Genomic DNA, 23,547 nt, shown 5'->3' on the forward strand with positions numbered 1-23,547 from the left:
TGGTCTTTGGACTTCAGTTTCACGTTTTCCTCAATATTGTACCAATGCCATGGAAAAAATGACTTTTTTTTTTTTTTCCCTAATATAGAGATTTCAGCCTGCAACTTCTAAATATCAATACATGTGATAATTTTTGCTGTTGAAACAGTGGATAACTAACTGTTAGGCTTAAACTCCTTACCAGAATATGTCTGACTTGTAACATGACTTTGATATAGAAATACTCTAGGGAAAATCAGGAGAATTAAAACACAGTTGCTGTCAGTCTTAGATATGTCTCCTCAAATTACGTCGTACCTATTTTAACAGTATTTTTCACTCCAGCTTGGTGAGGTGCTTCAGCATTTACATAACTTGAAACATTTCAGCATTGCTATTGAAGCCAATGATACCCCTGTATTTAAAACTAAGCACATGCTGAAGTACCTTCCTAAAGTAAGGCCAGAAGTGCTAATCACTGTGATTTGATTAGGTTTATGAAAAAATATATGTATTAGAAAAAGAGAGAGAGAATTCTGGCACATTTACTGTCTTGGTAGAAAGGAAAGGACTGCTTTTTTTCTTATCATTTCTATACAAAAATCCAAGCTACTAGTCATCTTCCATTTTGTACGTAGAGAAGAGGCTGTGTGGATGCATTTGCAGAACAGTGAGTTGTTTATCACCCATTTAACACGTAGAAATGTTTGTTCAAGTGTGGATACGCACTTAAAAACACACTGAATTCCTTGTACACAGCAAAATGGAAGATAGTAGCACTGATACACCAGAATGGGCAGAAACTTCTGAATAGTAGCTGTTAAAATGCATCTCCTTTAATAACATGACTTTGAATAATATTACAAAATTTTTGAAATCATATTTCCCCATTCTTGAACAACCACAATTCCAAGCGTTGATTTCATTAGAAGAGCAGTAGGTTTATGCAAGAAGCAACTGTATATTTTGGCCAATATATGTTGACAAGTTTCCACAGAAATAGAAATTTCCTGCTTAGATGCAATTTTGTGACTATTTACCCAGTAAAAGCTAGGCCTTTTCCTATCACTCTAGGAGTGTATCTTCAGTAATTCCACAAGAAACAGAGAGAAGCAGCATGATGTGAAGAAACAACCCGAAGCAAAATTCTGCTATCAGCCACCAGAAGATGAGTCTAAAAGACATGAAGAAATGTGAGATGTACCTCACTAAGAGAAAGAATCTGACATGTTTAACTTTTCCTAGAAGACCACACCTTTCCACTTTCCCAGAGATTAAATATGCCTGGAGCTGGGGTTTATTGTAATGATACAAACTGTGGTTGCCCTTAATTGTTTTTATACTTTTATATAAACTAGAATATTTATTTGCATGGAAAGATGATTCTTCCATGTTTCTGCTTTTGAAGGATACTAAACCCACTACAGCACGATATTCTGTGGGAAGTAGTAGGATTGTGCATATGAAAGAAGAGTATTATCTGCAGACACACTGCACTAGTTAAGGTTAAATTATAAGGTCTATCAAATTTCATGGCTAAGAGCACTGATTATTATTATTGTTACGCATATATGTAGATCCGTAAGTGTTGCTTGCGCCTCAAGGCACTTGCAGGTATTCCTGCCTAAAAAAGGTTATCATGCCTAAAGAATGACAACCATCAGAGATAGGACACATTTCCCACATGCCACAAATGGGGGGGTTGCATACATTATATTAACTTACTTCATCTTCCTAAGACACGTTGGGCTTTAATTCCTGTTGGAGTAAGGATACAAGATCAGATGGCCCTTCGGTCTTTAGTGGCATTTCAATCACTTCCTTTATGAAATGGGAAAAAGTGGTTGGGAGGATAGAAAGCAGTGCATGACATATTTTTTATACATTATGGGAAAGAGAGTGAAGCTGTGCCTTACCAAACAGCAGCTGAGCTCTCTGTTGTGGGGAACAGAAATCTTTTCTCCATACTGCTTCATCTACATTTTCCAAATCTGCATGCAGTGCCCTTTCGTGTGACTGAACTACAGTACTGAAGCCCTGCTACTGCAATGACAGCTGTTTTGTAATTGCTTTGAGATGTACATTTTATAAACTGTAATTTTCTGTCTGGAAACCTGAAGGTGGTGGGTAACAAAATAGCTGAAGAGTCAAGGAGAGCTGTCAGGCAGAGTGCTTCTAGACTGGAGTTTTCTGTGCCCTGCTGCATTGCTCTAGGGCTGTGAATCACACCTTCACGTGTGATGATCTTCACAGTCCTTCATGTAGAACCTGGACTCAGCACCATACAGCAGGTCTGACTTCATGGGTTTTCTAAACCTTGCAGGTCTGGGGAGTGCTGGTGGTCCAGATGTACAAAGACTCCAAATTTTGTAAGTCCCAGCCTTTAACCTGGGTTTATCTCTTGCTCTCCTGCAAGGAGGCTGGAAGGTCTAGAAGAACACCAACTCATACATTTGGAAACTCTAGGACCTAATATTTTGACCCTATGATTGATCTCTGAGGCTGGTATTTAAACTGATCTCTGGTTTTGGTTCCATTGTGGTTTAGGTTGCACAGCATTATGAATTGTTTCAGCAATGTAATTTTAAAATACATTTTAAATATTTACAGTTTTCAGAAAACACAGAAAAGTGGTGTCCTGTAACCTGGCCAGGTCTAACATGAACATTGGTTTTGTGGGAAATGCACTTAAAGCAAGGTCTCTCAGGCTCAGTAGTTCCCATATGGAATTCTGGGAAGTTTATACACTGGATGCCCCAAAGATTTTTCTACCTGGTCCCTGCAAACAGCTTTTTAATCTTAAAAAAATGGAGTGCCTAATCTTCTTTTCCTAGAGAAAAATGAAGAATAATTAAAAAAAAAAAAAAAAAAAAAGAAAAAAGAAAAAACTCCACAACCAAAAATACCCCAACCAAAACCAAAACTTCACTGAAATGTGCATTTGCAATAATGGCACAAAGTTATGAAAACACAAAATAACAAAACTTATAGTCAATTGTAAGTATCCTGCTTAGTTGCTTCAGCAAAATCTCAGTGTTTGTAAAATTGGTTAGTTACCTTTTCCAAGCAGCTGGCACTGTGCAACTCTTGGAGCTGCATCTTTCTTGCTCTTCCAGGAAGACAATTAGGATTGCCAAAAGCAACTGTTTTGGGCAAACTGTCTCTTCTCTACCCGAGAAGGTAAAAGGACCCAGCACAGTCTAACAGCACCACAACAGACACTTGTGATGAGGCAGCAGAATAACATCTACAGACAATTACATTCTTTTCTCCCCTGTTCCTGTCAAAGTTGCTTAATTTCTAACAATCTATATGGATTTTGACCTCCACAGTCCTCCCCTTGCTTAGCAATTGGAAGACATACAAGTTGACTGTTTTGTGTCATATTCTAAGATGGTAATTGTAGGCTTGCTATAATCATAACTAGCCTTCCACACCCCACACCCCTCCACACTCCCCCCCCGCCCCCGGAGCATCATAGAAAGAGGAAATGTAGCACAAAAGATGGTGTTACTCAGCATGTAGCATCTACACTAAAAAATTCTCCTGATATGAACTGTTAGTTTCAAGGAGACGCATTTGTGGAAACCATTCCATCCCTTCACAACCCTTTCTCCCTTGTTTCTCTATTTTACCACATCAGTTCATCTAAACAGAATTGGTGGCATTTACAAGAGTGTGAAGATGGCAGGTGTAATGGAGATTCAGATTCTTGCTATTTTCTAATAAGGTGGAAAGGTTAAAAGCATCTTTCAAAATCTAATTAGTATAGCCATTTATTGCCAGGCAAATTTTCAGTTGCAAAACTGAATGTTCTATATGGTTCTGGCTGCACGCCACTCAGGTTTTAGATCAGTGGAGGTATTTCACATACATTATTCTTTAACAAACTGGAGTTATTCTTCAGAATGAGTGCTTATGCTGGATTTTCCACTTGATTTGTTCTCCAGCTGCCATGTTAACACAGGAAAACAAAATTATTTCTCTTCCTGCTTCTTCATTTCTCATCCAAAAATGTTATGAGGCATTGCTGCTTCACCTGGGAACCCAGGAACTGCCCACGCCCATGCCGTGTCACTTACCTGTGGCCTAAGCCCCCAAGCTCTGAGGAAAGTTTAACTTTCCTGGCAACTATGCTCACTGCCAACTTTCAGTACCTAGAGGAATTTCCACCTTAAATTTCCTCCTTTTGTAGGCATTAATCCCAGTGTGCCGTTACAGATGTTTGAAGAGCTGCATCAGAATCCTGGGTCAGAAAGCCAAACCTCTCTCGAAAATTTTCCAGTTGGCCCCCACAGCAAGTTATGGGAGCCCTCCTTCAAAGTACATAAGAACCAAAACACAGCCCACAAACAAGCTTAATTAAACTGTTAAGCTTCTATTCACATGACTGGATGCAACTGCAGGATAACGCTCTTGGCTTGCTGTTTTTCCCCCCTCCATATTTTTCTTTTTATAAACACAGTGCCATGGGGTTGTTTCTTATTTTATTTAGAGATGCACTGATGTGAAGCAAGTGCTCAGTATGACCAAAATTTGCTTCTAGTCATCCAGAGTTCAGCAGTATACGCTTCATTGATTATCTTCTTCCCCTGGCTAGTGATTCCCTTATGATAAGCAAAGGAATAGCTGTGGCCATGTCACTGCTTTTTTTCCTCTTTACTTTTGTCATTGTTATATAATTTAAGAAAATTGTTACATTATTGTAGAATTGTCATTGTTGTCATTGTTATATAATTTAAGGAAAAAAGACAACAACAACTTAGAAACCCAAACACCCAGGAGCAAACACATGCTCACCAACGACTCAGGTTGTTTTGTGGTACTTGTGGGCTTTTTAGATAATATTTAAATTATTATTTCCTCAGATGAATTCCTGGTAAGTCCTCAAAAATGTTCTGGAGAACCTGCCATAACGGGAAACTACAGCACCTTCTGTTATTAATTCTCAGGGAAGACATTTCCTTCACAAAAAGCACTTGCTCCAGATTTTGAGAGCATGAGTTGTAAATGCAGCTTATTGGCATCTTGAAGACACAGCAGGAGATCCTATTGTAAAGTTACTTGCCCTCAGGCCATCTATCACTGAAGTCAGTGATACAGAGTATTTATAAAATTACACTTGTAATACCCAAGACACTGTAATTACAAAGACATATAACAACACACACGTAATAAACTCATTCAATACCTAAAAGAACCCTTGATTCAAGCTCCATGGCTGTTTAAAACTTTGAGAAAGATATTTATTCTTTGAAGACATAGTAGATTATTTCTACTTCTTTCTTGATTTCTCATTCTGCTATACTAGCAACAGCAACTGTAGCATTTTAACTTGATACAAGACAATCTTCACTGTCAATGTACTATTAAAAGGCCAATTAACGTTGAAGTAATTATGGCAAAGATCCTCTGCCTCCAGGAATTAATTCTTTGTCCCCCTCAATCCCTGCTGATCTCAGAGGTCAGTGTCAAAATGCTCTTTCCAAATAGCTTCCCAAGTGCACTACAACCAGCGTAGCAAAAGTCTAGAGCTGTGTAATTCTGTGGCTCTTTGGAGCCAGAACTAAATATATTTTCTCCCCAAGACTCTGCAAACACCTACACAGAATTTCACAGCTTGCGTATGTCTCAAAGCTAGGAGTCAATTAACAGAAAGTTTAAACCAGAGTTTCTAGCTCTGGTCTGCTTCAGAGCCTGGGACTATTTGAACATCACGGCAAGGTTCAAGCTTCCCATCTGATACGCAGGAGCTAACCTGAAGGATTAGACAGCCTTTAAGAATTGCTGTAAACTCCAGCAGGGAGGCTGAGTTGCCAAGGCCTAATTTTAAAATATATCTTTGTTCCTTATGCTCCACATGTGTCTAAATTATCAACTTTCTACTGCTAAGCTCGGGGCTGGAGTGAGAATTGAGACTGCATAATGAAATGGTATAAAAAATAAGAGCATGACAGAAACCTACAGAGAAAACCAAGTACGTTTTGATTTCAGGCTTTCGTAGATCTCAGAGAAGCTTATTTGTTAAACCACAGCAATAACCGATAGCATCTCTGTGGCAGCGCGGACGCGAGCAGCGTTGTGTCTGGGGAGAGGCAGCCGGGCAGGTTCCCATTACACACCTTCCGCACCTCCTTCCTTCAGGGAACGTGCTCGGAGTGACATGCCGGATTCATCTCAGAGAGACCATTCAATGCCAAAAGTAGCACCTATGCATGAATTTCCTGACAGATTAACGTACTATTTCCATCTGAATAAGGGTGTATAACCTCAAAAGCCCCAATCAACTTTTCACCAGGTTGTAATCACTTACACCAGAATGCAATCTGCATACACCCCCCACACCCCACCCCCAACTTTTAAATGCAGAGCTGTCACAATATTTTTTCCTGGGGAAGGAAACCAGAATGCACTTCTCCATTACTGAGACAAAGAGTAGCCTTAGGTGTTAGAGAAGCAGCACGAGACCTCTAAGTACCGAACAGTAAAGACAGAAAAGAGTATTTCACTGAACTTAAAACCTTGCCAAATACTTCACTCACATGCTGACGTACAGAGTTTAGTGAAAGTGGGGGTGTCTTCAACCTAAAAAACCCTTGCTTCTACAAACAAGCGGGGATAGTACACACATATATTTTCTTTGGTATATTATTAAAAAAATTTTACTTCAAGTAAGTATGTAAGCCTGTGACCTTTAAACTTCCTTTCCTGACGTGAAAGTTCAGTAATATATGGCATGGGGATATTTGGCATGAAATGAAAATGACCACAGATTTAATTAAAATGTAAGTTATTGTTAGCAAGAAAGGTCATGCTAAGAAAATGTAATTTCAGGAGTATATTAGCAACAATGCTCCACTGTTATTTGCATGTAAAATATGTATTTTGTACTTGACATTTAAAAAAGGAAATCGGAACTGTTTATAATGGATGCTTGAACACTTCTGTGTTCTTGTGCTGCTTTTGTTCACATTTTTGTGTAATTGGTTGGATCTCACATACGACAGCAGTTACATTTTATTCTCTGTGCCTGAATGCCTAACTGATCTAGGAATTAGTTCACAAAAGCTGATGTAAGTTGCAATAGAAAGCACACTGCAGCATAATCTTTACATGGCTCTGGCTGCAGACGAGCACAGATCTTCATAGGCATTCCTTATTTTGGGGTAATCACCCACCTTACTTAGGAATTTTTTATCATTCTTTGGGCAAAGTAATTTTAATGGTGACCAAGACCCCTGCTCCATTTTGTTTATAGGACACTTAAGTGCCTATGGAAAAGAAGCTTAGCTTTTCCTTTGAGGGCGCATATGTTTTATGATCTGCTAATAAAAGTAACGGTGTGTCATACAGATCAGTCTAACTTCAGGGAAAGTGGGAGGTGAAGGAAAAATGCATTGACTTAATTGAAAACATTTGTTTAAAATAAATCAATACAGTGGGTTGTAATTTGAAAGAACACTCTAAATATAACGACACTGTCTTGTTGACTACAAAGAGGTGTCTGCTAACTCAGAAGAGGTTTTTACTGATTTCTGTACTCCTGTTAGACCTGCAGAAGCAACATCATTGTGAACGATCTTACAGATGTTGCTTCTGCTTCATCAACAGAAGTCACTACCCTTCAGCGCACTACACATGTGACCAGATGTTGCTGAGAACAGAGACAGAAGACTGGCAAGCAGTTGTAGAGATGACATTTAGGCCTCCAGAATGCAAACAGCTAGTAAATGGCCTTAAAAAGTCTTTTTAAGCTCAGTACCTGGCTGGAAATAACATACATTGTTTTGGGGGCATTTACTTGTAAATTAAACAAGTATCATAGTAAAGATATCTCCTGGCACCCCGTAACTCCACTGCTACGCAATCTCGGCTCTTCATAGTAAAAATTACCTCGTTACAGGGAACTAAAGTATGGGGCACACTGGGGTGGAAAACCAAAATTCCAAAAGAAGAATGTGCACAGAACTTGCACTAACTGCCTCCAAGTATGACTCATGAAGGTAAAAATAACATTGTGTTATTAGCCTTTATCCTTTACCACCACAGCACAGAGGAACAGGATCCTGTGTGAAGTAGACACACACAGAGCTGTCCTCAAGACCTTGCAATGCAAAAACCAGCCTTTAGTATGAAGCAAGCCTTCCAGTACCAGATGGAAATGGTCAGCTGAAGGGGAAAATGGAAACAGAGACTCCCAGGCATCAGCTGATGGCTGCATTACAGAGAGATTTGCCCTCCAGGCTTGGACTTCTCTTAATACCTTGGAAGCTAGTTGAGTAAATCTCTCTAGCCTGTTTCCAGATCCCTGCATTTGCAGGAGCCTTTGTAGCCTTAAGTAGTATAGCCAGGTTGTGTGCAGTAGTTCACTGAATTTGGAGATGCTGCCTCTGGATTAGGGTGACTTTTTTATTAAGAACCTTAACAAAATGACAGGAAATGCTCTGTATGTAAAAGTCAGAATGGACTGTATTATCTGCTGTATGACAAGCAGCTCTATATAATTGCTAGCAGTCAGTCTGGCATGGGTTTTTTTCTGCCCATGCCAGTCCCTTAAATTCTTGCCAGCCAGTCAGCTTTTATTTCAAACACTAGAAGACGCTTGTTAAATCCCAGCTAAGTAGTTTTGGAGAAAGAAGAGGAATGTATGTGGTAGAGACACAAAAGAATAGGCTATGGGGTTGTGCTGGATTCTGCAACATACAGTTGTTTATAAAGTGCTATCTATAAACCTAATGAAAACAAAATGGAAGCACAACACTCGTGTCATCAGTGCTTACCACCATGCATCTAACACATTGTTCAGTAATAAGCAATGCATAGAGTATGGCCTGAGCTCATTCTGAGCAGGGGAATACGAAATATTTAACACTTACAAACATGGCTATGTTTTGTGCTGTTTTTCTTTGGGTTTTAAGTTGGACAAAAAAAGTTGATTGGTGTGCTGGGGCTCTACAGCTGTTATTTGCCTTGGGTAGTGATAACCTTCCTGTCCCTCCCAGCCAAACAATCACCACAACTTGCTCCCCCAAAAAAGAGGAGACCCCTGACTTTAACCAGCCACATCACCGCTCACCATCCAGTTGGCTCCAAAAATCAGTAAGCTGAGTCTCGCCATCACCCCAGGATGAGGGGGCTCTCTTCTGTCAGCCCAGGAGATCCACACATGCCCTGATCAGCTTTTCTGCACACAGCAGGACTAGCTCTCTTCTCTCCTCTGAGTCCCTGATTCTCACAGAGTCCCAAACAGAGGATTTGCATGTTCTGACCAGGCACAGAACAAAGGTAAAGTGATTCTACAGGGGACATATCAATACTCCAACTGTAGCCAGTGACACCCGTCTTTAGGTACAAGGACTGCATCTGCTGCAAGTTCAATTTGTGAAGGCAGAAGCAAAATCAAAGGAGCAGAGTTAACAGAAGCCCAACCAGATCCAAAAAGTCAACAGAAGGTGTTTTCTGATTGTGTAATTTAAGTCAAAATTTCAAAATAGGCTATCTGATTTGTGCTCTAAAAAAACTTCTTAGCATATAGGCACAGTAATAAATCTGAATATTTTGCAACTGCAGTTTCAGAGATCAACCTTTTAGGTATCAGTGCATTCCAAGTAGATATGGAAAGTATGCCTTAAAACTCAGCCTTTGAGAAGAAAGGAGTTATCAAAAGCAATAGAAATAAAGGTGCCACCCAGTCGGGTGTCTTCCAGGCCAGTCACAAATACAACACTTTGTTGAACATCCTGGACAGATCTCTTCAGAGCTGCAGAAAATTCCCCACCACCGATGAAAAGCCATTGCAATTAGTGATGTAATCTTTTCTTAAACTTGCCTTTAACCTATTTGGTAAATAACTTGGTTTCATTCTGTTTAAAAAGAATTTAGGGTAAACTAATTCAAAGACTTGACAGACATCTAGACACATTGCACTGCAGTTATCAGCTATGCTTGTGGTGTCCAAAACATCAAGCTCCTTTGACAACCTGTAAGTTCTACAGTATCAAATAACTCATTACCTATTACGCTGCCTTTTAATTCTTTAGCAGCTGATTCATGCACTATTTTTTCCATGATCGATTTTAAGTTCACTTGGATTACCATTAAGCCAGCTACCCTATCATTACCCATTTCATCCTAGCGATCTTTTTAAAATACTGACAGCAGATTAGCCTCTCATATGCAGAAAATGCAGCTTTCATAGTCTATCTTTGCTGTAGCCAGGTTATGAAAACTTTTTCTGAACATACTAGGGTGATCTTCTTTTCCATTTAGACCAATCACTGCACTAACATAAAATGGAAGTAACCTAATTCTCGCTCCTAATAATAAATGAAATTTCACTTGGTCTTCTCTCACAGGCACAGTTTTCTGAAGCATGGTGGGTTTTTTTCCAAGTAACTTTTTATCGGATAACATAAATAAACTCCTTTCATAAAGGCATATAGTCTTGGACAAAAGGAGTAAAGGAAAAAGGTGGGACATGCTAATTCCATCTACAGCTATGCTTGAATGTCACTTCAAGTCTTCTTTCCAAGCATGTAGGAGTATTACATAGCTAAGAAGAAGATAAATACAGGGCAAAAATATAGATTTCTGCAGATGATGAGGGGGAAAAATAGCACTTTCTATGTATACTTTTATAAACCAGCAAAACTCAAATATCACAATAACAATCATAAAAACTAAATTACGTAATTATCAGCAGGAAAATCACTGTTAATAGGATACTCTTACACTTTGGGAAAAAAGCCATATACATTGAATATTCTATTTCAGGCGAGCGCATCCTACTTACTATAAAGCAAATGTTCTGAGGAGAAAAAAAATATAGGCTATGCACAATAGGGAATTAGGGGGAAATACCACAGCAGTATTTCATTTATTATTAATTATTACATTACCAATGAAATGAAAGATTCTGTATGGAGGGAAATTAAGACCTTAGAATTTTGTCAACAATCCTAAAAGTATGCTGATTCAGGAGTGACTGATGCCAGGTGACACCAGAGCATGTAACAGGTTAATACTTAACCAAAGACAGAGGTGTATTGGAATCATGCCAATCAATGAACACATCAATTATTCCCTGCTTTGATATATACATGCAAATATAGCATTTCTACCTCCTTTAAAGAAAAAAAAGGCTCAACAGGCCTACTGTAGGCTATTTATGCTGCTTGTTAACAGGACCCGTGCTGCAGGTGCATAATTGCCTAAAGCAATTACTTCCAAATGAAATAAGGAAGTTTTAGTGTTTGCTTCCTTTTCTCCTTTACCTCAACAGAAACCTTGCATTTACTTTTGTCCCAATGGGAGGGAAAACTGCTGCCAGCAATTCAGATGGGACTGAACTGATTAACTGATTAGCATCCTAGAGTAGGTTAGAAAGTGAATTTTCTGTTATGGAGCAATTGCCACTGGAAAGTAATCTTGTTTATTAACTGCATTTTTATCATCTCTGGAGGGTTCCTTGACATAAGATAATGGAATTTGCTCACTCTTTAGTGTTTAAAACTATAATCATATCCAGAAAAGCAAGCATTTACTGTGTCATTAAACCAAGGTAGGGAGGACTGACTTGAAGAGTTTCTTGATGTCTTACAAACCTTTTTATCATTTCAATTAACACCGCCAAATGTTCTGTTTTATATCACAGGCATAAACAAAGTTTTACAGGCTTTCTAGGTGTGTTTATATCCTAATTAATTTCAGCAACTGAGATCAGTAGCAAGAGTGAGACTACACACAGAAAGCACAGGAACAGCTATTAAAGGCCAGTGCCATGAAAAGCAATTCTGTTGCCATCTACCCAGGGAAAGTTGCTCAAAGGTATTTGCAATATAGTGCCTGCACAACTTGTTCACATGCTAAGTTTATACTTCCCAAACATCAGTTTAAAAGTTTTGTTGCTGCTTCTGCCTGTTACTCAACACAGCAAAAACCGACCCTCACAAAACCGTGTTTCTGTTTCCTTATTCTCTGTGAAAACTGAATGATGCTGTATCAAATATGCCTCTTCCTAACACTGAATTCATCAATTTTTCCCATGTAGAAGAATCAGTCAGACCAGAATGTAGGGTGCTTGCTTGTTTGTTCATCATTCTGCTTCTGCATGAGAAGATCTAGCACTGAGCTGAATGAACTGGAGGACATTCAGAGCACTTGCAATTTCCTTATCCTAAAAATGATTGCCTCACTCAGGTACTCCCGGTTTTTAGTCCTGGTTTTATCTCTCCCTTTTGCCTTTCTGCATTCTTAGGAGATCCAGAAAATGTCACTGACTTGCCCCTCTGCCCTTGTACACCATATGCAAAACCGCACAATGTTCTGTGTACAGTACATTTACAGATTTGGTGATTTGAATGCAAGTTCAATCTGAGGGGGAAGATTGATTGATCTTAACGTATTGGCAAGCCCTAGTCTCAGGCTACGAATATAAACAATATTTCTCAAGTCGTGCGTTATTACTTTTCGTTTGTTACTTATTGATTAACTGTCAAGAGTAAGATCTCAGTTTTTAAAACGAGGTAGCTGTGGTGGTCTTTTTTTAAAAAGTTCATAAAACAGAATATATAACAGCAAATGTCAAGGTAAAACCAGACAGTATTCAAAGTTGCACTGCTGCGTTTTAAAATCTCTGCTCACAATAACCTTGTAAAATACAGCACTAATTCAGTTTTCCAAATCAAACGTTCATTCTAGTCTCAGGAAAACTTTCCGTTGCTCTTGTGGAAACTGCACAAAATAGGAAGATGCTTCTCTTTTTTAAAAATATTTTTTGGTAATAAAATAGGAAATACATTAACTGTAGTAAGAAAGGAATGTGTTGTTTTAAATCAACAAAGAATAAGAGAACCTGTTCTTAAAACACACTGATCAAGTTTGAAATACATTTGAAATGCTCCTTGCATCTCAAAACAAAATCCCTATCCCTTTAGCTCAAACCCTAGACTACAGTCCGGGTAAACCAAAAATTTCTGTAGCTGGCAATGAAAGACAAACAGTTTTGCTGAAAGGGGATGGGATGGTTCTCAGAGCCAAAAAAAAGTCAGACAAGACAGCTCTGTAACCGTAAGCCCATATATAAAGCAACAGAATGAAAAGCAAGTGAATAAAGCCCTGTCACGCCAAGGCCATGGCACAGCAAGGATGTCATAATTGCTACTTGTACCCTAGCTCAGTACCTTTGCTGCCTGCGAGATGTTTCTAACCTCAAGCATCTTTCTGCTTCCCTCTTCTCCTGCCATGCATCATCCCGGCACACCAACCTGCTCCAATGTGTGCCACTACAGGTACTCCTTCACATTTGGTCTGTACAACAACACTGGCAGGTTTCTTTTGTGCTTCTTTTCCCAGTCCTGTCGGCATCTTACAGTTCTTTTGCAAGAAACCTCAAGGCTGACCCAGTTTGCATGGGGAGGTAATGGTTTATGAAGGCTCATTTTCAACACCTGGAAAAAATAAGAATATTGCATAACCTCCCTATGTCCTGCCCCACCCTTAAAAGGATCAGAGATCCAGTGGACCCTAGAAAGATTTTGACAAGCTGCAATCCTGGAATGACTTCACAGTGAATACTTTCTTGAGAAAGTCCTCTCCGACTTAGGATTACTACCCTTTCAAACAAGAGCTGCTATTATTTTTCCATTTGGAGGAAATTTCTTGTAGATATTCTGCTCCCCTTCAATGCATAATAGTACAGAAAAAGAAAAAAAGAACCAAAAAGCAAAATTTAGATGAAAGCTAATATCCCAAAATTATTTCAATTAAGACAATAAAAGCCTTTTCATTCATTAAAGACTAAACTTGTATATTACAATTAGAATTTCAATGACATAAAACTAGGTAAAAAAAAAACCAGTATGAAGTCTGAATATTTTGAAAATACTAAAATAAGTAGCTTCAATATATTGAAAATATATTTTCTTTCATGTATATATGCATTAATAGTTTGCACCTCTTGTATTTTTAACATTTTGTGTTCTTCGCCTTTTAATGATGCTTCCTTCATTCATGTGTTTATAGCTCACAGAACTACCTGAAGATTAAATAACTGATCTTGACCATTTCTGTTTCAGAGTGGCGAGTGCCACTCCACAGCTTTTACTATGGGACACTACAACAAAAGCTAAATAATGCAGATTACATCAAAAGCTCTGCACTCTACATTTGCTTTGTTGTAATTAAAATAACTTAGCAATTTTTCAGCAAACAGCAAATATTTATAGACGATCTGAAATTCCCTGTGTTGTAGGTACAGAAGGAATGATAGTATCCTATTTCCCCAGACTTTTCAGCAGGCAAATACTGTCATTACCAAACTGCTGGTTTGTTCTCCCCTCCTTCCCAAGCTGTGAAATGTATCCTGTGGCTTGAACGTGGTAGGCACTAAGTCAAAACCAGTATGGACTGGTTTTTTCTCACTGAAATGAAGTCCCCCTCCTTTTAATTAAAAAACAGTAGTTTGGATATTTTGTCTCAAAAGACTAGGTTTATTGTTGGATCTAGCTTTACAGAGTAGTTAATATCTACTCTAATTTATTGATAAGAGCATGTGTGCCAAGTGATGCACCTAAAAATTCGTTCAGTAAGAGATATAGGTCAATCCTTATCAAGAAGGTTGCTTTGTTGTACTGAAAAAGGTCTTTTGGTTTCTCCACCTCTTTCCAATATGTACGATAGCAATAAACATCACTATTGATTAACCAGACAGAGAATATTTGAAACATGAATATGTTATGTGGCTGTACAACGGTGTAACGTAATAGTTAGTAAAGGTAATAAAAGAGTGATTGTTTTCTATTTCATGTGGTAACAATGAAGGAGCATAAAGATCTGTCAAGAAATAATCAGAATAAGCCACTTTGGCTAAGAGAGCAAATTGTTTTTCACTTACAAGCTTCTATAAGTTATTGAGTTTGTAGGGACTTCAGATGTAAAACATCAGAATTAGATTTATCAAGCTAAGATGACAAGTGAATGCTCCTTTCCATGGAATTTAATCAAGAAATTTCAGTATAAATCAACACAGAAAATGAATGTTTGCTTAATTATTAAAGCCACCTTGCATATAAATATTCTGTTTCTGAAATGTTACTTTTCATCTCCTTCTACTCTGGAAATCAATAAACGGATTGACAAGCAGCTGTAGGGTGGAAAAGAGTCTCCCTCTTACCTATGGAAGGGTTTATTTGGGGCAAGCAAAAATAAGATGTTGGCACTGGGCCTAATTTATGAATGAATATAGAAGAGGAGATGGTGATATTTATTACCTAAAATTTTTGTGAATTTTATTTTAAGGATACATAAATATCCTCGGTTTCTGTGACAGATCTTGTTGCCACATTAAAGTTGATGGAGGCAGGTTTCTTGGTTTCTTCATTAAGTCAATGACCATCATTTATTTTTTTTTCTCTTAACCCTTCAATAAATGTTGAAAAAACAGTGAGAACTGAAATTTATTTGAAACATTATTCCCACGACAACCAATGTCAAGCTAGGAGAGGAGAGATTTATCGTAGTTTATTTATAAAACAAATGTGCTTTAGAAGTACCCACAGGCTGAATCTAATGGCTTTGCAGGAACTATGCTGAAACCCAATTGTTTATATTTAGTTTTGCCATACTGTGAAGGAAAAAAACCTATTAGTTTACCTATATATTCCTGGCATATGCTGCTATTTACAGTATGTTATATTTAGCAGTAAATTAAATCCCTGTCCTGTACTTCTATAGCACTTGCTCCAGCAGCCGGCAAGAGCAGATATGTAGCAAAAGGTCCTTCAGCTGAGCTAGGGCAGGCTGCATCTGCAAACCAACTCAACCAGTCCAAGGGGGGATTTCAGATGCTGCTTGGGTGGGTTTAGACAAAGTTCAATTGAGCTTCAGCAGCCAATTAATATCATAAAGCATTTTACATTTTCAGCACCATATCACAATGAATGATGTTTGTTACAGGAGTGTGGTGACAACTTGTTCTCATTTTGTTATTGAGCAAACAAAGCTATATGTTAGTACCATGTCTCAATGGCTGTTCTCCCACCTTCCTGCAGCCTCAATGGGAGGGTGAGCACAGAAAAAACATGCTGCGATGGAGAGACGGGATGCAGCTTGATGCAAGCAAATGTCAATTTATTGTATAGAAACACGGGTATATATACTTTCAGAAATTGCGCGTTTTAAACAGATTGGTTCTTTTGAGCTAAGCATTGCATACTAGGTAATCCCCAATTGGTGGTTAACTACCATCAATCAACAGCAAGGTGTTATCTTTCCTTGGCGCCATCCGTCCCCCAGTAATTGTCAGCTGATTGCCACACATGGTCCTAGTTTCCAGCCCGCTCCTGCAAAAACATGCAAAAAAGCGCCTAATTTCTTGAGGCCTAAAGTGGGAAGACCGATGAAGTCAGCCTGGTGATGAATCCAGGCGTGGCCTTCAGACCATGGTTTGAAGTCAGGCAACAGAGCTGTAGCACATTGAGAAATTTCTGCCCTAAATCTAGCCAGGAGAGTTTATAACACAACAGATTCAATTACAGAGGCAGTAGTAGTTTTCTCTAGTTTCTACTCTGTGTTTCTTCTTCGACTGCTCCTGTTTGATAATTTTGCCTTCTACCCTAAGCTTCTCTCCTTTCCTATAGCAGTTGAAACATCAGATAATTGACTCAACATATTGTTTCACATTTATCTACTGGTGGCAAAGTTCACTATTTTGATCGCAGTAAAAGGCAAACCTTTTTAAAACATTTGGATTTTACCCACTGCAATTTACAGTCTAAGAATAGATTTCCTTCTATTGTTAACTTGGGGTCTGGCAGATGATGGAAGGCCCTACCTGGGGAAGATGGATATAATCAATACTATATTGTTTGCAACCAGATTTGAAGAAAGTTCACACACATACACAAAATTCTAACATGAAAAAAAGCAGATTAACCTTAAAGGAAATTTGAGTGATTCAGAAAATTTAGAGAATAACTAGGAAAATGAGCAGTGATTTAATTTGTGGGTAAGAGAATGTCTCAAGTTAATTTTCAGCATGTTCTTCAATGATTTTTTTCCCTGCGTATTAGTCTAATGTATCGTAAGTTGTGCATCAAGAATCACCTACCAGTGTCACAAAGTCTGTGACTCATTGACAGCATACTTACATCCTTCTTCATAGTTTTATCAAAGGTCTGTCAATGCATTTTGCACTTTAATTGGTAGGAACAGTATAAGGCAGAAAACATTGAAGTAGAAAAATTTTAGGGAGTAGAAGATAAGCAAGGTTTCCAAAGTTCAGGAGTATTAGCTCTATTAAAAAAAATCACAATAAGATCTGTGAACTTATGAAACATCAATAGTCTCAGGTTAGGCTGCAGACTGGAAACTGGTATGAAATGGAACTACTTTCAAGAGAGTCATCCAAACTACATGGGAAGTGATTTGATGAAACCATCAGCTTCAGGGGAAAAAAAAAAAAAGCAGCTGCAAATTCAGTAGCGGAGATGAAAACTCACTGTTGACCTAGCTAGTTCTCTGGTTACATTTTGGTTCCATTTGTAGGTTAATTTTCCCCTATATGCCAAAGTCCATTAAAAACATCCAGCTTCATGCTCCAAGCAGAACAAATGCAAGGACCCAAACATCTACCCATCTTTGCCTGTACACAGATAAACATAGAGCTACATCTCAGAGGTACTTCTGGTCCCGCTCTTCTTCCAGTGCAGGCAGCCAGCAAAGTTACGGTTCTTACAACTGCACTTTCTGCATGGAGAATAATTCATTAAGAGGGCTCATTTACTTCAATAAGCAGAGAAATTTTTCAGAACACGCTTTGTGTCTGTCATATGCTCAAACTGTGTTAAGTTTTCAGGCTATCCGAAAGAAACTTCTGTAGGCTCTGGCCCTGACAGATAATAATTTACAAATGTGCATAGTAGATCAATCTCAACAGAAGAACTTGAGAAAGTCCCTCTGCAAGACACTGCATCTCACAGAGAAGCCCAACGGTAGTAACAGGTTTTGGAGACTGCCAGGATGCAGGTGCACAAACAAGAGTACCGCAAGCATAATCTAAACCACATCAACACATTTTGATGTAACAGCTTTTCCCTGGACTCCCAGTGTGGTCTGGGGTAAAAACTGCCCTTAAAACCAGCAGATTCTCCCATACATGTAGCTCAGCAAATATGAGTAACTGAGATGCACTATTACTTCCTGAAAAAGATTAATGTTTTTAACTACTGAACCACGACATCCTTTGGTAATGCAAACTTGTATGAAACTCAGATCAGCTGGTCTATTTCCATCCTGGCTTACCTGTCCTTCCCAGCTCTGTAACACTGAAGCACAGCTGCAACACTGAACTCAACAGTGATGCAGTTTTTCATTCTGCAAATATCTTTGGAAAAATTTCAGTTGAGTGTCTTTTTTTTTTTTTTTCTTTATCCACCATTTCTTCTGCAAAGCCTACTGACCTCTCTATTTCTCTGATATTTTTGTTGTCTAGTAAAATACAGGTAATTCATTTCACTTTGCAATTTCAACCCTCTCTCCCTCTGAGTAAAAGAACAGACTCCATTCCACATGTAATCAAAAGACAATGCTTTTCATATATATATATAAAGCATTTGTAAGTGCTACAATATGATTTAACATTTTAATGGACAGTGAATGATGGATACATAATACTCACTCTACCCTTTGTTCCATATACTCTGCAGGTTGTACTATTAACTGTCATTTATCAAACATGTAAAGAGTATGTTTTTCTTTCTTTGCATGTACAAGAAACAACAGTTAAACTACTTGAGGAATTTTTTCAGGTTAGAACATTTTGCTATACTTTTCCACAATGTGTACTTAGGGTTGATGTTGTTTTTTTAATAATGGTAATGTAACAACACTTGATTAAAACCAAACTGATCAGCCAAAAGCTCTTCTATAATCCCAAAAGTAATTCTCTTCGGTTTGCTTTCCTGATACCAAGACTGGCTCTTGGTACCTACAATCTGCTTTTAGAAAAATAATTGCTCTAGTAATTTCCCCATAAATGGCATTTTTAGTCTTTGAGGTTTCCCCATAAAGAAAAGCCAAGATATCTGGAAGTTTTGAAATTAATTAGAAATTTGTTTTGAAGAGCTATGAGGTTTGCTCTTGCCTACCCAGAAACAGTTTTGACAGTTAATTTTTGGGATCTACCAGGGGTTACAAGGATGGCCACTCTGCATAACAAAAAAAATCAACAGCTAGTGTTTAATATCTATTTCTGTTAGTCAAAGCAAATCAAGCTTTATTGCCATGAACTCAAGAAATTTCCTAAAGGTCAACGTTACTCTTTGCGTAATGAGGTCATCTATTACGTTATATTGGCTCTAACTGCTTTGGGAATAATTCATTTCCCTTCTTTTGTATTTCAGCTGAGCAGTTAAATTAAAAAATATGATCTGTTCATTGAAAGAGAACCAGTGAGAAGGATAACACTCCTCACCTGAGCTCCTACTAAGCTGAAATTCATTATGTGTCGACATTTGTCTTCATTAATTGCCTTCAAACACATTGAATCCTGCAGCCAGGATTATCATTTCTTGTGGAAATGTTTAAGTAGTGTATTTGTACCTGTGACCCAGAGTGTGAAGTCTATCAGATTTCCCCTAATCTGCTACAGTTAGTAATGGGACAGTTGGACTTCATTACAGGTCTTATTGTCAAAGACAACATTTACTTTATTTCCTTTTCACTCTCTCCTCAATTTTATATGACTGATGAAGCAAAATGAGGAATGCAAGCCAAAATATCAACCAAAAATTTAAGAAAAAATGTTCACCTAAAATGTCTGGTTTGACAATCACAGTTACAAGCGTGTCCATTTTTCTTATTCTTTACAAATGTTAAATCAAATAAGATTTTTAATCCTTAAGGCTTGCCAATTCATAGTTACTGTCTTTGTCCAGCAGCTGTGAGTTTTGCTCTAAGCATAAACTGGTAAACTGTGAAAGTATATGAAGACAGGCTCAGGAAAATTTATTTAATGGGAGCTATTTTCCTTTAATAAGTTATAACTGCATTTTTTTGTATCCTCTCCAAGCCTTACACTGATCTCCTTGTTCTGTTGCTTCTGCTGAATTCTCCCTCACTAATTTACTCTCAGCAAGCAGAAAAATTTGTCATGAAATTGGTCTATAGTGGCATGACAGTCTGTACACAGGGTATGACACAGAGTCCTGTATACAGCTCTGAGCCTGAGAGATGCAGACTTTGGATTTCTGCTGAGTGAAGAACTTAACTTGAAGCACCAACAGAAGAAAATGAAGAGCAGGTTCCGATTAGATCTAATCCTTACTTAACAGTCATTTTCTTTTACCAAAAGGGAGCCTGTCCTTCCCTTTCCTCTTCTTCAAGACAAGCAAAGGTTTTGCTCCTAATTGAATTCTGCAATTCAGAAAACAGCTCAATATACTACAGTTATATTCTTCCAGCACTCAATTTCTCTATGCATCATCTACAATGATGCCCTAGTTAAACAAAGGCTAAGAGTTCCCCAATAGACCAGAAAGGTTTTCTGACTGGGTTACCCACTAATGCACCATGTCCTAAGAATATACAACCTGAGGGCTATCAGGTAAAAACACTCTATAATTAGAGTTTATCTCATAGTTTTGATGGAGTGAATTACAGACCCTTTCACACAATTAGCATTTTTCATTTGCTATACAAAGCGAAATTAAAGGCCTGCATGAACACTTTAGAGACCACAGCAGTCCTGCACGCTGCTCATGCAAAGCTTCCCGCTGGTGGTGTGTGCTCTGCAAAATATTTTTGTCTTGTTTCCTGCGGAGAAATTAATTTATCTTCTGGCTATATTAATAATTAAAAGAATATATATTTCTTCTATCCTGCTCAACTTGATTACGAATAAAAGACCAGCTCAAAGAAACAGGTTTCAACTGATTTAGGGGAAGAAATGCATATTCTATTGGAGGTTTGGAGCTTTCTCTTCAAATAAGTGACCCAAAACATTGGCCCAGAAATGTTGCCAGTGTAAAAAGCCTAATCAAAGCCTCCAGTCTGGCAAGAACAAATTATTGGCCATGGTTCATTCAAATACTTATGCACAAAATTCTATTTTGCTCAACAGCATTATTCATACACTGTCATGGTACATATACCACCAATACATACACTTGAAGCTCAGCTTCTACAACCTCACCTCGCATGTGCATAAAGGTCCTGTTAATGGCCACTCTCCACATAGGCAGGCTTAAGAGTTTAACCCATGTAATAATACAACCTCTGATCTGCTAGTAGACTACTCAGAGGGAAAAGAAAATCACAGGGAGACAAAAACTACTGTATCGCCTTCCTTTGTACTCCTCCATGTAGAATATTTCTACAAAATTTATAATTAAAGGTATTAGATCTGCAATATAACACACTCAAATTCTGCTACCTCAATAAATGAAAAACCTGGAATCAGTATTTCTGGGTTTAACAATGGTGACTTTGAATTTAAACTGCTTCTGAGAATATTCTTCATTGCCTCCATCTTTGTTGTGATGAGATCCACCACCTGATCAGTTGCAGAGAAGAACAGTGCAGAAGGAAAACAACGCGAAGCATAAACCTAGCAAGAGGAATTTAAAAACTGACAAAAATTATTCATCTGGTTTTCTCTTTTGCATTCGCTTTTCATTTTTTGCCTGAGATTTTCCCAGTTGTGTTTGAGTAACATGCAACACCTGACGCCAGTAAAGTGATGCAAATTTTGGGTCAGCATCACTCAAATTATTTAGAAAAGCACACAAAAGCTTGAAGACAACTGAAAAGACTGAAAGCTTTTAGATTGGTTTTAAAGCATGTGGTTTTTTTCTGTTAAGCTGTATTTCCTTCTTTGAAAGTGGCTGTTTCTTGGCACTAGACTGTGGGTGCTAGGTACCCGTTTTCCCCATCTCATCACTTTTGAATCCTCATCTGAGCAGCAGGCATTCCTTCAAAGTGCAGGAGTCGAGATCACACCATCCCAGCATCAGCGTTATTTCTGTTGGGCTGTCACTTTCAGCCATCAAGTTCTTCCTAATCTTTTATCATCGTCTGGAAAGCATTACTGTATTTATTTGCATTTACACTTTTTTTTTTTTTTTGTAGTTTTAAGTGCTTATTAATTTGTTTAATCTAAAATCAAGTATTACCTTGGTTTTGTACTTAAGTACTAAAATCTGAAATATGCCTGTACCATCATAAAGCTGCTTCTGAACAATGAGAAGCTTTTTCTCAGCCACCACAATCTGGCATCCAATGATCTCTGGAAGTTGCACATTTAATTAGTCTGAGAAACTCATTAAGGTATCTGGAATATTAAGATGATAGCATTGTTTTAAATAGCGCTGTGCACAATCTAATATGGCAGATGGCACAGACTGCTGACACCTGTGCTGGTTTGCTATCTTGCTGACAGATACAAACAGTCAGCAGTATAATTGTAAGAAACATAATCATAAAAAAGGATCTGAAAATAAAATACCCATCAAATCTTCAGTTTTCTGGATGCCTGTTTGTTCATAAAGAAGCATTTTGCATTCAATCACTGAATTTGAAACAAGAGAGGCACAGGTTGAGGTTTCATTTTTATTTCTTTAAATGCTACTTAGGTTTTTATGTACCATTCTACTTAGGAGCCAATCGTATTTTTTCCTTCTGTGGAAATGACAATGCAGTGCTATTGGGGTCATAAGAAACTTTATTCCTCTTCACCTGAATGCTCAGATGACATATTCACTTTTGCTTCTCATTAGTCCAGACTCAGAGAGTACTTTCAATGCTCCAAGGCATCTGATTAAAAATGGACAAGCTTTACGATGCTACAGCATGCAACTACTTTACCTCTACTGATAACAGTGTTGTGATGGGAACTCTTATTTCTCTCTTGCAAACTGTAAGATATTTTTAGGTTTTAAAGACATATGCAAAACCCCACAAACCCTAAGTTAATTAACAAATCTCACAGTGAAATGGTGTACCTGAAATCATCTCAAGTATGGAGAAAAATGTCAGTTAAGGTTTAAGGTTTCTTGTGTGTTTTGGCTTGAGATGGAAAGTGGAAGATGAGAGATGACTCAGCTGTCACAAGATTAAAGAAACCAAAATGTTCAGGGTTTTTTATGTTTTTGGAAAAGTCTTATTTTGTTTGCATACTTTAGTAGTCTGATAGGCAACAGCATAGTACCCTTTCATGGAGAAGGAAAGAAAGAATATATACACATTATCTTCAGCTTCCAAAAACAAGCTCAACCAACAAACTTTTCTCCAATACCCAGTCCACTGTATAGTCAAAAAAAATTACAAATCTTCCTCGTCAAGCTTCCTCAGCATTTCAAAAATACCACACCTCCTTTTGTCTTGTCTTTAAAGAACAGAAAAATAACAGTGATCAACATGCCTACTTACAAAGACTTAGAAAGATTCAGGACTGCTTCAGTTGCCAGGACCGTGTCAGACCTCACACACCAGTGGGCTGTTCATTGAGGAACCCGAGGAACTGCCATTCAAGAGAATGAGGCAAAACTGATCTCTGATTCCTGGAATATATTT

Source organism: Falco naumanni, chromosome 1 (assembly GCF_017639655.2).
Source record: "Falco naumanni isolate bFalNau1 chromosome 1, bFalNau1.pat, whole genome shotgun sequence".
NCBI lineage: Eukaryota > Metazoa > Chordata > Aves > Falconiformes > Falconidae > Falco > Falco naumanni.